Source organism: Perna viridis, chromosome 15, assembly GCF_037379345.1.
Source record: "Perna viridis isolate PV_CMFRI_1.1 ecotype Kerala chromosome 15, ASM3737934v1, whole genome shotgun sequence".
Classification (NCBI taxonomy): Eukaryota; Metazoa; Mollusca; class Bivalvia; order Mytilida; family Mytilidae; genus Perna; species Perna viridis.
In genome coordinates, this window is record NC_142459.1 from 22,975,248 (window position 1) to 22,988,075 (window position 12,828).

At 33.1% G+C, this 12,828-nt stretch overlaps 1 long non-coding RNA gene across 2 annotated transcripts; it reads right to left on the reverse strand.

The window, feature by feature from the left end:
* Window positions 1-552: 552 nt before the first annotated feature.
* LOC148597506 (uncharacterized) lies at window positions 553-10,987 on the reverse strand. Of its 2 annotated transcripts, XR_015919145.1 has the most exons (6): window positions 10,823-10,979; window positions 7,908-7,940; window positions 6,786-6,845; window positions 4,694-4,726; window positions 2,800-2,859; window positions 553-670 (listed from the first exon to the last, which is right to left on the reverse strand). It is a non-coding gene; the product is annotated as an uncharacterized LOC148597506 (long non-coding RNA). The 2 variants fall into 2 exon arrangements; XR_015919146.1 differs by lacking the exons at window positions 553-670; window positions 2,800-2,859 and adding an exon at window positions 2,894-3,050 and having other exon boundaries at window positions 10,823-10,987.
* Between the last annotated feature and the right edge of the window lie 1,841 nt (window positions 10,988-12,828).

Genomic DNA, 12,828 nt, shown 5'->3' on the forward strand with positions numbered 1-12,828 from the left:
AGATACCAGAACCATATTATCCATAAAATCTTCGTTACAATTAATACTTGACCAGCTTTATTTTCATATTGTTTAATTCTGCAACTTTCAATTAAAAATTACTATATACTTTTTTAACCGCTGTATCAATTCAAAATCGAAATTCCCAGGCAATCATCTACCATAAAATTGGGAATTTTCATCGAACGACGAAGTGGAGAATACAACAAAATATCGTTTTTGAAATTGTTTAAATGTTCAGTTGTATTTACACTTGTTTACTAATAATTGTTCTGTAAATGAAATACTAAAATAATAGCGATTTTTGTTGATGAAAACATATCTTTCTGTCGATGTTGTTCATTTGAAATGAAAACAACAATGCCTAATTTAGTACCAATGGAGAGAGTAATTAGTACCTATGAATAAATGTCCAATTGTGAGGTCTAGAACCTCATTAAATTCCAGTCGAAGGTGTAATGCGGTTTTTAGCTGGTTTTGTGCCGTTATTATGTGGTAAAAAACGTCAACGATTTTCAATACTAAAATTTCAGAAATAAATGAAATATTCAATTTACTATTGCAGAAAATTTATTAACTGAAGACAAAACACCTTCTTGTTACTTCTTGTTACTATCTAGCATATGGCATACACATATCCATAACTACCGTCTTTTTTTAATGTCTGATTCTGTAAGAAATATAATACAACTGTACATTAAAATCTTCTATTTTTTCCTTCATTAAAAGACTGACTGAAAATTGATTGATAGTCTGTAAAAAGTTCAGTTTCCAATATTTCATTTAATAAACTGAGTACGAAAACAAGTCAGATAGGAAGAATCAATACGAATTGTTTTATCAATAAGAAGGTCGAATGTAAAACACAAAAAAAATAAATTGGACTTCCACTGGTAAATTAGAGAAATGAGTAGGGTTCTATCATGTTTTATACTCGTACAAGACAGAATCTCTTCAGAATATTGTAAGGAATAACACTTTAAAAGATGTTAAACTTTAACTTTACAAACAGATATATCAATGAGGTATTATCCATCAACAACCATTCTGTCGGTCATTGGTTATCGTTAATATATCCATCGGAGCTGTAAATAAAGGTTACACAGGAAAACAAGTTGTTCTGCATCTTTTTGGACCTGTATATCGAATATAACAAATGGGATCATATCAACACGAAGATTAATGATGAAAGTGATGACTTTAGTTTTAATATCAGAAATTTTCCTTACCTGTGCAGCAATATACATTCATATCCTGCAAATGGTGTTTATTTTTCACGACTGATTCGCTAAGCTAGAGCAAGTACTAACTACACCAATGTCCTTCAATGCCATAAATATCCGCAGACACCGACACAGGGTATTGGGAAATGGGGCTTAAAAGGTGTTTTAAGATCTTCTTTTTTTTAGATATCGGTCTCGGTTTAAAATGCTCAGTTTCGTCATGAATAATATTGTGCACGGGCAAGAAAATTTGGTACGGATGCATATGTGATTGATCTAGTAACTGATATTTTCAAAAGCTTGACGAAGATTTAAAATTTTCTGCACGTCATTACATTCATCTGCTTTTCTGTTCATTTGTCAATGCTTAGATTTTCAGACAACCAGCGACATGAAGTTCGAGGTATTGTTGCAGGAGGACGTTCCAGACCTGAAATTGCCACACGAACGAATTGTTCGCCTTCAATTATCACTAGGTTTTTTTTCAGCGTCATCGACAAACTGGATCTTTGAACGATTTTCCATGTCCTGAAAGACAGAAAGTCACGATTGACCAAAAGAGATCGCTTCATTCGTCTCTAGCATCTCAGGGACCAGTTTACAACCGCTTGTAGATCAATTAGCAGGCATGGCATATGTATAAGAGACAATACAGTACGGCGCCGTTTACAGAACTTTGGTCTGAGGGCACGTTGGCCATTGCGTGGAAACATGTTAAATCCTCAACGACGTGGAAATCGCCTTTTATGGACCCCGCAGCGCCAAAGGTGAGCTCGCAGGCAATGGGTATCCATTCAGTTCACGGACAAATGTATATTTAATCTTCGCCATAGGAATGGACGTATTTGGATTTGGAGACGAAGAGGGGAACGCTATATGGATCCATGTGTACAGGAGACTGATTGCTGGGGTCGTGAAAGTTTCATGGTGTGGAGTGGCATTTCTTTGAACCAAAGAGCCCTTTGTGGTTATTAATAGCAATTTAACGTCTCAGCGTTATCTTGATGAGTTGTTACCAACTACAGTTGTCCCGTTCTTCTTACTCATTAGGATGTTGATATTTTACAGCAGGACAATAAACGTGCGCACGTACCATGATCAATAAAAAAACTTCTGAATAGAAATAATGTACGAACACCTCTGTGGACAGCGTTTTCTCTATATTTGAGTCCCATCAAATACTAATGGGACCAGCTTGGACGTGTTATAAGGAGCCGTCAGCCACAGCCAATCACGTTGCGCCAACTTGTAGCTGAACTTCAAGATGAGTAGGAAACATGCCTCAAGCTCGTATTCAAAGCCTGATAGGTTCAATGTTGCGATTGTGAGCGCTTGAAGGCAGCAAACGGTGAATACATCAGATATTGACACTGTCAATTTGCATCTGTATTGTGCTTATGACAATGGTGTCGTGACCGCCTTCCTCAATTAGTTTTGAATTCGAGAGGACTGTGATGAGTTGCGATATATCTATATATCGATATGTATGTGTTACGTTTTCAAGGCACTAGGTATATATTATAAGTTTTTCCTAAAAAAAAACAAACAAAAGGCAGAAAAAAAATATATTTCTTACCAGCAGCAACATTAAGTCTGCCAAATCTTGGATTGTCATCGTTATCCAGATTTATTGGAGCTGAATGAACAAAACTAACATTTAAAAATCGTTTTAGTTAACCTTAATACAATAATGTGTTATATCTGTACAGGTCTGTTGCAAAAATCAGCCAAATGCTAAAGGTCTTCCACATCTTGGTCATACATTCACCGATCAAATACTACAATTTACTCTTTAGAGTTGTCTGTGATTAAGTTGAGTCTTTTTTTCTAAATATAAGACAGAAGGCGATTCATGCATGTCAAATGCCCACCAAAATAAGGTTTATTTCTTATTCAAAAACAGTTACTGATAACCGGTCTTAGTTTATCATTTATTGTTGCGCTTTTGAGAATTATATAAATTGTATATTAGATTTGCACTTCTGAAGAGTTATCGTTCTTCACGTAGCTTCATTTGATTGATTTTAATGGGAGATGCAAATCAGAATGCAGAAAAGATTATTGTTAAGAGAAAGTGTAGCATATGTAGACTTAAAAAGCCCCGCTTGTTTGGTGGGTTTTTCTACCGTCTTTTTCGAATTACTGATTCTGTAAGAAATAAAATGCAACTGTACATTAAAATCGTTTATATTTTTACTTCATTAAAAGACTGACTGAAAATTGATTGATAGTATGTAAAAAGTTCAGTTTCCAATATTTCATTTAAGAAACTGAGTACGAAAACAAGTCAGATAAGAAGAATCAATGCGAATTGTTTTATCAATAAGAAGATCGAATATAAAACACAAAAAAATTAAATTGGACTTCCACTGGTAAATTAGAGAAATGAGTAGGGTTCTATCATGTTTTTATATTCATACGAGACAGAATTTTTTCAGAATATCTTAAGGAATAAAAGTTTAAAAGATGCTAAACTTTAACTTAACAAACAAATATATCAATGAGGTTTTATCCATGAACAACTCTTCTTTTGGTAATTGGTTACCGTCAATATATACATCGGAGCTGTAGATAAAGGTTACTTAGGAAAACAAGTTGTTCTGCATCTTTTTGGACCTGTATATCTAATTTAACAATTGTGGTCATATCAGCACGAAGATTAATGATGAAGGTGAAGAATTTAGTTTTAATACCAGAATTGTTTTATCAATAAGAAGGTCGAATGTAAAACACAAAATACCAATTTTCTAACCTGTGCAGCAATATACATTCATATCCTGCATATGGTGTTTATATTGCACAACTGATTCGCTACGCTAGAGCAAGTATTAACTACACCAATTTCCTTTAGTGCCATAAATATCCGCAGACTCCGACACAGGGTATGGGGAAATGGGTCTTAAAATGTGTTTTATCATCTTCTTCTTTTTTAGATATCGGTCACAGGTTTACAAATACTCAGTTTCTTCATGAATAATGAGTAATGATTGATTTTATGTGAATTGTTCTATGTGCTGATGTGACCGCTGATTTATTTTTTATAACAATGGCATGGAAACGCCTTTTAATCATCACTGACATATTCGCGCCGCAATTAAAGAGGGATGTTTAGCGCACTGTAAATCCTATATTTAATTTTGGTTTGAAATGCCTGTATGAAGTCAAGACGGTTTTGGTACCAGTTTTTGCGTTGGTTTAAGATCTATTTTGCCGAATTTTGTTTTGGACTTGACTTTATTATGAATCCGATTAGTGTTCAATAATTTTGTTGTTACTCTTAACTGCCTTCCATAGCGATTCTACGCAGTCTATTGGTAATAAACATTACAGATTGAGGCTTTGATAGGTAAAAAGCATGACACTGTCGTTAGTCCTTAGTCGTTGGTCAGCAATCAAGTGGAACTTTTACTTTAGAGTAACGAAGTGTATGCAGTTGCAATGTTCTTTTTTTCAATTTAATGTCGACTAACCTCTCTTTACTCTTTTAAAGGACTCCAGGTGACCTGTAAGAAATGTTCCTCAGTTCGTGAATATTTCCCTATACATGTTGTTGTACTGGTTGAAAAGATTTAGAGAAATTAAAGAACGATCAGAAAATCAAACATTCTTTGTTTAAAATAAGTTATTTACTATACAGTTATTTTAATGTTTCAAATTTTTTTCTTGAAGATAGTTAACCTTTACTATCGCCTTCTTCTTCAAGTTTCCATAGCAAAGCATGATCTCTGTGTCATTATTTGACACAAGGGAGTAAAATTCATCAATATATTAAAGGTTGTTTAGTTTTGTTTTCTATTATATCGGACCATTTCTATGCGGGAAGAAAATAAATTCGAAGGAAATTTTACAATTCATAATGAATAAATATAACACCCATTCAAAAAGAACATATTTTGATCATTAACTTATCAACAGAGTAGGGATGCATAAGCCTTATGAGCTCATAGCTATGGGTATATGAACGTACACGTAACAGTATTGATCTAATTAAACTTCAGCTTTTCATTTAATGACTTTAAATCTAATTATTATGTATACTGGGCGCCTTTAAAAACGCAACACTTATTTTTTGCGAAGTTATACAATAAAAAAAGACTTTAGTATATTTGTTCAGAACTGAAAATAAAATGCGATATCGATAATGATTCGCATGAATGGTTTTCAAAAACCTGTTCAATTCACCACTATATATTGTGCACGGGCAAGACAATTTGGCACGAATGTATATATGATTGATCTTGTAACTGATGTTTTCAAAAGCTTGACGAAAATTTTAGATTTTCTGCATGTCATTACATTCATCTGCTTTTCTGTTTATCTGTCAATGCCTAGGTTTTCAGACAACCAGCGACATGAAGTTCGAGGTATTGTTGCAGAAGGCTTTCCAGACCTGAAATTGCCAAACGAATGAATTGTTTGCCTTCAATTATCACCAGGTTTTTTCAGCGTCATCGACAAACTGGATCTCTGAACGATCTCCCATATCATAAAGGACAGAAAGTCACGATTGACCCACAACATCCCTTTATTCGTCTCTAGCATCTCAGGTACCGGTTCACTCCGCTCGTAGATCAATTAGCAGCCCTGCAGACGTATAAGAGCCGTTACAGTACTACGCCGTTTAACGACCTTTGGTCTGAGGGCACGTTGGCCATTGCGTGGAAACATGTTATCTCCTCAACGACGTGGAAATTGCCTTATATGGACCCAGCAGCGCCAAAGGTGAGCTCGCAGGCGCATCCGTTCTGTTCACGGACAAATCTATATTTAATCTTCGCCATAGGAATGGACGTATATTGATTTGGAGACGAAGAGGTGAACGCTATACGGATCCCTGTGTATAACAGACTGATTGCTGGGGTGGTGGAAGTTTCATGGTGTGGGATGGCATTTCCTTGAACCAAATAGCCCCTTTGTAGTTGCTAATAGAAATTTAACGTCACGTTATCTTGATGAGGTGTTACCAACTACAGTTGTGCCGATCCTTCGTACACATTAGGATGTTGACATTTTACAGCAGGACAATGAACGTGCACATGTACCACGATCACTACGAAATTTCAGAATGGGAATAATGTACGAACACTTCCGTGGCCAGCGTTTTCCCCATATTTGAATCCCATCGAGTACTAGTGGGACCAGTTTGGACGTGTTGTAAGGCACCGTCAGCCACAGCCAATCACGTTGCGCTAACTTGTAGCTGGACTTCAATATGAGTAGAAAACATGCCTCAAGCTCGTATTCAAAGCCTGATAAGTTCAATGTTGCGATTGTGAGCGCTTGAAGGCAGCAAACGGTGAACACATCAGATATTGACACTGTCAGTTTGCATCTGCATTGTGCTTATGACAATGGTGTCTTGACCGCCTTCCTTAATATCTTTTTTAGTCGAGAGGACTGTGATGTGTTGCTGAAGACGTTTAATTTTCAATATGTATTGTCTGCTAAATTGTTAAGTTTTTGAATGCATATATATTTAAAGATATGTAGGTGTTGCGATTTCATTAGCACTCAGTAAATAGTATAAGTTTTTCCTAAAAAAAACAAAAAAATATTTCTTACCAGCAACAAAATTAAGTCTGCCAAATCTTGTATTGTCATCTTTATCCAGATTTATTGGAGCTGAATGAACAAAACTAACATTTATAAATCGTTTTAGTTAATACAACAATGTTTTACATCTGTACAGGTCTGTTGCAAAAATCAGCCAAAATGTTGAAGGTATTCCACATTTTGGTGATACATTCACCGATTAAATACTACAATTTACTTATTAGGGTTGTTTGTGATTAAGTAGAGTTTTTTTTCTAAATATCAGACAGAAGGCGATTCATGCATGTCAAATGCCCACCAAATTAAGGTTTATTTCTTATTCAAAAACAGTTACTGATAACCAGTCTTAGTTTATCATTTGGTTGTTGCGCTTTTGAGAATTATATAAATTGAACATTAGATTTGCACTTTGGAAGAGTTATCGTTCTTCACGTAGCTTCATTTGGTTGATTTTAATGGGAGATGAATGTATGATCTTCTAAAAAGTGCAAATTAGAATGCAGAAAAGATTTTTAAGAGGAAATATAACATATGCAGACTGAAAAAGCCTCGTTTGTTTGGTGTTTTTTTCTTCCCCATGAATAACCTTATCAAAGACAGTGTCGGAATGTTATGAAGATTGTACTTAAATTTGATTTTTACCATGAGGCTGAAATGTAACTGTTTGGGCGTTAAACACCTATCAATCAATCAATATTTAACGTGAAAAGCTTGTAAATGGGTCATTTGTATGTAAAATTATTGCAATTGTAATTTTATCCGGGTTCGTTAATTTCTCTTTACTTGAAGTGCATGTCAGTGGTATTAAAAATTCATTTCAGCCATGTAAAAATAGTAACGATTAAATTTTATTTGTTTCATGGTTCCATTGAATTTGACAGAAGATACGATAGATGAATAAAAACACGACATTTATGATGGATTAGGTTATCTCAGACACATATCCTATTAATAGAAATTCCTTTCAAGTACATGGAAACTCATCTTTTTACGATGGTTCGAAGTACAGGCAGACAGTAACACCTCTGTTATTGTCTCTGCTAGATATGACAGTAGAGCGATTTATTTAATGAACGTTGTCTGTTAAAGTGTGTACAGTTTAACAAATCAAACAATACAATGTCTACTTACCTCTTTTGGATCTTTTAAAGGAAATAAGTGGACCTGAAACAAATGCTTTATTTCAAAACCAAACAAATAAACAATAAGTAAATAAAATAACCAATGTGTGTACATCCCTGACGGGACTGGTTAACAGGATGAAGAAGGAATAAACAAGAACAACCTGACTGGCAGGTTATATATTTTATCAAATATCTGTTCTATCATTTGTTATCTTTATCTTAATGGGAATAACAGTAAGGATTAAAATGTGCCTGTGAAAATGGAGGCCGATAAGTTGCTCAAATTGCCAATTGAACCTCAGATTATTTATCGGGACGGGTAAAACAACCTGGATATCAATTTGTATCGGACAACTTTAAATTTTTGACTGCGTTGGCGGCCATTTTGAAAATGGTGGCCGGGACGCAAGGGATTTTGTTTCGCGAATTTGTTTGGATTATTGACCCCAATATACATACAAAGTTTGGTATTCAAATACAGTCTGTCGAAGCAGTTTTCCAAAGAAATCAGAAATCTTTTTAGAAACGAATGCCAAATTTATCGATATATAACTTTTTAATCTATTGGTAAATTTTCTTATTATCGATAGTTATCAATATATTGTAGAAAATTTGAGTGCAATCTGCTAAAAAAGAAAGTGACAATAATGTCTTATAACATCTAAAACGAAATCTATATTTTTTCCGATGTCTACAATATATGACAATTTTCTATTTATAAACATATTGACTTCGGTAAGCTATATGTATTAACCATTTTATTTTTAAATCGTAACTTTTGTGTTTAGAATGATTGTAGGACTCTGAATTGACCGTCCATTACAATACATGTATTTACTTGTGGTCATTATGTCTCCATGTACATTGGTCTTTGCATTTGATGGCATTTTACACTTATATAAACAAATTAAAATAAAATCAACGTATCAAGATATGTGATGATAGATTTTGTAAAGAAGAAAGGCACGGCATAGCGCTCAGTATCAAATTGATCATCCTGTTCTCAATGAAGCTACAAACGATAAAAGGATGACTTTTAGAATCGAATCGAACATACCGATTTCCATTTGTTAATTATATTTATTTTGAAATCTTTGCTTTGTACATTGACCTCTATAGATAAATAAACTCTTGGTAAAATAAAATATCCAGTTATTCTTGCTTAGATATGAATGATTTATGATAAAATTAAGAATATTCTTAGCAACATAAATTGAAAGAGAACCACTCATAAAATACTTTTCTACCAAGTTCAGCTTGATACGACAACAATGCTAAAAGTTTTATGCTATAAGGTTCATAGTGATAGAAAGTTTTATTAACAGGTACATGTAAACATGATATAAATGTTTTCAATCTAAGCTAGGTAAGTATTTCGCGGTCTAAGAATCAGGCAAAATGCGTATAATAATGTGTGGAGAAACATTTTGTACAATTATTAGATTTTATTTACACGTGGTTTTAGAATATTATTTAGGGAAGAGAATATAAGTTCTAAAACTGTTCTCTACAGCTTTTTTTTTCTTAAATATATCTCTAGACGATTCAAATGAATGGCTTGTACTTCATAACTCTTTATCTGCTTATATAAAATGCTTGTTTGGAAACCAGTGCGTGTGTACAAACACTGATCATTTCGAAATTGTAATATTTAAATTGTAATATTTGTAAAGTAGTTAAATATACTGACCAACAGACTATCCAACCTGGCTGACATTATAACTCTCTGATCTATTTTAAGTCTTCCATATTTATAAATTTGTTACAAGTTGTGTTACTCTACTGACCTTTTAATGTAGACCTTTGATATCAAATTTTAGAAAATTACAACATGAAAAACATTTACGACACACTTTAATAAAGGCGCCTTTATATGCAATACCTTAAAATGATACAAACTTCATCCGTATTGTAATGCAGACCACTTACATCTTATACATGTAACAAGCGTCTATTTGAATATTTCTTTGAATAATACGACATATAGTTCAAAAATGAAAACAATATAACAATATAACAAGCATAAATAAAAAATAGCAGCACCCTTTCCCGAGAAATTAGTTTAAATCGTCGTTAACCTTTTCTAAAGACTTCAAACTTATTTCCTTTCGTTTTGTGGTTTCGGATCGGAACAAGAATGGATGAAATAAAGATATTTCGTTAGATAAATCTGTATATGCCTGATCATTATCTTGTCAGTGACTGTGACTACAGTTTTATGTATTAGAACTGTTCCCCTTAATGACTAATAAAACATTATTTACTGATCAACAACTACATGGATGTTAGATAAGCTTATTAACAACACATTTTTAAACACATGAAACATAATTGCATCTCCATCTTTGTCGCAAAATTAAATACTAAAACATGCATATAAAGTCTTAAAAGTATTAAATATAAGTACGCTGATCAAACAGTAAAAAATGCTCTATGGGGTTACTTGTAATTATATTGACCAACAATGCGTTTTACCTTGAATAATTTTGAAAGGTAAACTGTGAATGTATACACGCTATTTTCCACTGAAAAGTCATAAAAGTCATTTGAGCCAATATACTAATCGTGTCTAATTTGATTGCAGTACCTATTTTGGTATGGTCGAAATTAGTAAGGAATTAGAAAACAAATGCATGTGCAGTCGTTAGCTTGGCTTAAGAATGAGAACATTGAAATCGGGGAACTATTATCAACGTTTTATAGCATGAAACAAAATATATCTTTAATTATTTCAAATGTTGAAATTGAAGATGAATATACATACTGTTTAGTGAATGTTTCAATTCTTAAGTGGAAGACTTATCAGTTCCTTCCACTAAACAAGAAAATCAGTATTATTTCAATAATACAGACATTTCTCCATCGTTTGCCTTACAAAAATGCACATGCATTTATTGTTTATAATTTGTAATAAATACTTACTTACAACCGGCGATACATCGAGGATCAGAGAGAGAATCACAATAACAGCAAGAAACGTCATGGCAACTTTAAAATGTGGTACTTAGGTTTCTACCGGAACAAATATGAATATTCATATACATATAATATGATCAAAACATATTTTATTTCAAAACAATTAAAAATGCATATAATTGATCCATATCAGACGGTTTAAAAGAGCAATCATACTATTTTCAATTGAATAAAAATGCTCTCTTACAAACAAATAAACCTTTAATACGAATTTTATATTTTATTAACAAATGAGAAATTTAGAAAAGAAACAAAAGACAACAATGAGTTACATTGATTTTTAAAACAAGTCAATGCACGATTTGTAACATGCCTGTTATTATATGTATAATGCTTTGTTGTTTATGCAGTTGTGCAGTTGTCGGTATCATAATTTTGGAAAAAAATAGATCATAATTAACAATCAATATTAATTTATTCGTTAATAGTCGATTTAAAAGTGCACAATTGAGTTTTGTTTGTGATGAGATGTCTGGTGACTATAGGTAATCGTTTATACATGTCATATAATTGATGGCTGTCCTGAGAACAAAGTGCACGTTTTTATTGTAAGTTATTTCAAGAATCAGGCAAAATGGGGGAAAAATCATAAACATACATGTCAAAACCCCACCAATATGATTTCACTGAAGGATGCCTTTCCTATTTGAAAGGTCCATTATTTGATCTCTGCATCACTGGATTTGCTAGAAAATTGGTTTTTTTTTTACAAATTTATCTGCCCTTGAAATGTTTATCTTCAGTGCATCGTAATGAAATCATAACTCAATTTACCAAAATGATATTGAAAATCGTGCATGTTTTCATTGATTCTGAAGATGCCAATTTTTTAATTCAACTTTCAAAATGCTGGCTTTTTCATACCATGTTTCACCCATTGCCCGGTTCTTACATAGGCTTACACTTAATTTGTTTATTAACATTATCATATCGTTCTTCAAATATGACATTACATTTGGTTCTTTTACTTGTATAACTGTTTCAATATTTCTAACTGTAAAGAAAAGTAAGTGAGAAAACCTTACACTAAAAGACATCCCTTCTCAACTGCATATATAATATACTGTAAACGTATACATTTTTGCGGTTGATAATTTTTTCACGGATTCTGTCAGGCGGACATATTCTTGTGTATCAATTTTTCGCAGTTTCAGATAACTGAAAAGCCTGAACAAAGTGTTAAAAAGCAATGCCCCGGGTATTTTATGCGTTGTTTAAATTTGTTACACCGAAAAATTACTACGTTTACAGTTGTCATATAAACGTTATATCTAATTACTGGTTATAGTTGTCAAAATATGATCACTGGAGACTTTTTAAGGACGAGGTTTGATATAAAGCAAAAATGTTGTCATGACGAACAAGTTTAAATCATTTGATTACAGTAACCAATAATGTGTACATGTAATGATACGTTTCATGATACCTCTGGGACTTCATCACATTAGAATCAAGCTCTATTCTATACCTCTCACTCTACTACACTCTCTTTACAAAACAAGTCTTGACACTCATGTTTATGATCCTAACTTATCATTATACAGACTTGTTACCATAAATTTAGATATTGGTTTCCACAGACTCTTTAAACCAGTTTATGTGAAAAGTCAAGATGAAGAAAAACGACCATTTCTGCCACTACCGTTTGTCAACAAAGGTTTAGATGCAATTAATTTGGCTGACATCCTCCATCACAAAAATGTTACCAACAAAATTACCCCATATTTCAAAGACAAATCCATATCAATTATTTCATATTCCTATACTTCATCCATTGCATCCAACATTTTCAATTATAAAAGGCTATTGCAGAACCTCCCGACTGTTCTTGCAAAAACTCTCCATTCAATTATGGTCCTTCTGGTCAGGTCGTTATAGGGGGGATTTAACCATTATCGAAAACGAATCACTATATAATATCCTTTCTAAAGGTCCTAAGTACCGTGAACCAC